Below are 3,214 nucleotides of genomic sequence, written 5' to 3' on the forward strand. Positions count from 1 at the left end.
GTAGCTGCTGTCAGAAAATAAATTATCTGTTCTTGGCTGTGCTGGGTCTGTGCTCTGTACTTGGGATACCTCTTTCATTCCTCCTGCTTGTCCGCTGTTCTCATCACCATTGCAGGAACTAGACTGCGTAGCCCTCAAAAGGTAGAACTTTGACACCTTGCATATTTACCTGTTTTGCTCAAAAATGCTGCAATCCAGCATGGTAGAATGAGATGCACTGTTGTCAATCACACAGAAACCACCTGAAGAGAAAGGAAAAGGAACAGAAGATTCTTCCTGTATTAAAAACATTAGCTTTATTCTTGTACATGTGACTGCTTTCTTATCACCCAAAGGGTCTATACCTTTACAAGACTGTGATGGGGCCAGTTTGACCCCATCTCCAGGCTTGGGCAGGGAAGTCAAGGTAATCTATTCTATTTTAAATACAAGCTTACATGGCATTTGGGGTACCTACATACTTCAGCTAGTAACACAGCATGTATGTTAAACTAATGACTTTGGCTTTTAACTGACAGACTAAATATGGGGTTATAATTACCCTGGAACCCAGGGGAAGATCCAGACCTCCTGAAATCTTGATGAGATGTGACTCAAGGAATTTAATGGCAAGCTCTGAGCATGGTGACAAGTCTCCTGGTTTGAAGAGGTAAACCTTTATCTCCTACCAGAGGTGTCTGAAGCTTTCTGAGTAGATGAATGTTGCAGAGTGTACCATTAGCACTGCAGATCTTGCCCTTAGTGAAATCTCCTAGTTTCAATTTCAGATTCATAAAGCTAACTAGCAAACTGACCCAGAGCATTAAAGATTTTCTGGACTGCTGTTACCTGATAGTAGTTTTTATGGTGGTTGCCTAGTCAGAGCAGTAAGATAAGCCTTTTGAACAAGATAGACGTGTTGGGACACTGTTTGAATAAAAACACTCCTGGAAATATTTACACCAGACACTCAAAGTCAGGTTCCCTGGATTTACTTCCCCTTGGTTAAATAAAAATTGTCTATCTCTTCTCAAGAAAAGCAGCACTGTAGGCAGAAATCTTTAGTGTATAAGACAAAAACCAGCAGGTCAAGCCTGTCTTTGTTCTGTATCAGCTAGTATTAGCTAATGAATCCTTCAGCGGTGAAGAATTCCATACGTTATGAAACTGAATAAGATTGAATTTGTGGTTTAGGTGCAAAGTCTCTGAAGTCCATTAGGCACATTACAACCACTTCAGCTAGTCGAGACCTTCTGTGTTTTGTTGATCAGTCTGCCTTCGATTTAAATATAAAGGCTAAACTGATTTGGGGTTCTCATTCTGTTTCATAAGAGCCCACAGATTAGAGGAATGTATGTGGCAGTATTTGATCTGTTCAGAATCAGAGGTCTGAAAAATCAGCTGAAACATTTTTTGAGAAGACCTATTTCTTGTCTCTGTTAGATTTCCAGTATTTTGGGCTTTTTCTTCCCTTCTCCAAGAAAATAACTTGCACTGTGCAAGAATGCAATCCCTCATCTTTTTTCCTAAGGCCTGTATCTTGATATGCTTGCTATATGATACCACCATGATTCCTCAAGGAGTAACGTGATAGTTTTCAGCAGAGGAAGGCTATCTGAACTTAGTCAAAATATGGCATTTGAAAAAGTAAGCTGTACATCATTTCTCTAAATGAGACAAATGTAATCAGAATGCAAATAGCTGGCCTTCTTAAGCTTCCCTGAAAATTTCGTAGACAACTCAGATCAATATGATTTAAAGGTAAGGATTTACATTTGCATGACTCAAAGTGGAAAAATGAGTTATAGGTCATAAGCTCAAGCTCTTCTAACATGAGATTTCTTTAGTTTGATAAAACAGAACATGATGTTTTGAGAGGGACTGGGCAAAAATGACATTGCCTGAGTGTGGAGTAGGAGCTTATTCACCAACAAAAGAATGCAGATATTTTGGTGACTGCATCTTTCTCAAGCTGCTGATTTAATTCCCGCATTTCGCAACTATTGCTTTAAGTGCTAGTGAAAGAGTGGTGTTTTTAAAACACTAATTCCCACCTGCCTGGGTTTCTTCATTGAACTCTGTTGACAAATGATTGCAATGAACTTTAAGAGCAATTTTACATGAAAAATTACACTGAAATATCTTGAAAAACCAAATTATTGTGTTCTTATGCGTTTTCTCCCTTGCTCTTTTTTGTTGCCTTCATGTTCCTCTTCACTGGATGATTTTCCAAGACTCAGGCCTTTGGTCCAGACTCCCACTGATGATGGAGAGCTCAAAAGAAGAATACCAGCACCTTTGTCTTCTCACAGAGGGTGAGTTTCAGCAAAAGGAAGGGGAACTTGAGTTTTCTGGAGTTTGTCAATAAACCTCTAGGTGAAACTGAAGAATTATGTTTGCACTTCAGGTCAGATCTGCTGAGAAATGCCTGTGAACACCAGTACATTGGAGAAATGTATTCAAGAACATTTCATCCTTGTGAAAATATTACCCTGTTACAACTGCCAAGGTCACTGAGACCCAGAGTGATCTGCTGGTCACAAAAGTTAAAGATGCCTGGCGGCTACTATAATTAAGTTATGAGTGCTAGGAGAATAGGGGAAACAGTTTTCCCACAAATATTTATTTGAATTTAAAAGTGACTTTAGACATGACCATGCTCAGAAATCCTCTGAGTTCTGTTTTTTTTCTTTTTTTTCTTGAAAACATTCAGATGCTGAAGCTCCGTGTGAGTGCCCAGGCCATCCCTGTTTCCACAGCCTTTTGCTTTAGCCCGACTGAAGAACAGAAGCAACATGGCTCAGGTTTGCATCAAACACAGTGGGCCTTTTGGATATTTGCAACTATCCGTTTGCATCTCATGGGCAAAATCCAGGCTATTGCCTGGGTGAACTAACAGATAGATAGAACAAGAGATATATTTTAATTTCCCAACGGGGCTTGTTTGTGGGTAAACCGCCAAAATAAAAGAACAGTGACATTTGGGTAAACTGCCCTGATAATCAATAGCTACTTGTTTTCATATCAATGGATGCCTTAGTGGAAAAGCTTTAAAATTCATATTGCCTGTCCATTTGGAAGTGCTCTTTTGTTTGCTTTAACTTCTGCTTTTTGGATTTTGCTTAATCTTCTTTTTTCCCTCCTGAAATGCTGAGTTAGCAAGTTCACAGGCAGGTACATACAATATCCAAGACCCTACTATCTCTAGGCACCAGCATAAAGTGAAAAGACATCT

The 3,214-nt window shown here is 39.4% G+C and overlaps 1 long non-coding RNA gene across 1 annotated transcript; it reads left to right on the forward strand.

Moving 5' to 3' along the window:
* Positions 1-518: 518 nt before the first annotated feature.
* On the forward strand, positions 519-2,967 carry LOC140648454 (uncharacterized). Its single transcript, XR_012041220.1, has 3 exons — positions 519-649; positions 2,214-2,294; positions 2,693-2,967. It is a non-coding gene; the product is annotated as an uncharacterized lncRNA (long non-coding RNA).
* The last annotated feature ends 247 nt before the right edge of the window (positions 2,968-3,214 follow it).

This window comes from Ciconia boyciana, chromosome 1 (assembly GCF_034638445.1).
Source record: "Ciconia boyciana chromosome 1, ASM3463844v1, whole genome shotgun sequence".
Lineage (NCBI taxonomy): Eukaryota > Metazoa > Chordata > Aves > Ciconiiformes > Ciconiidae > Ciconia > Ciconia boyciana.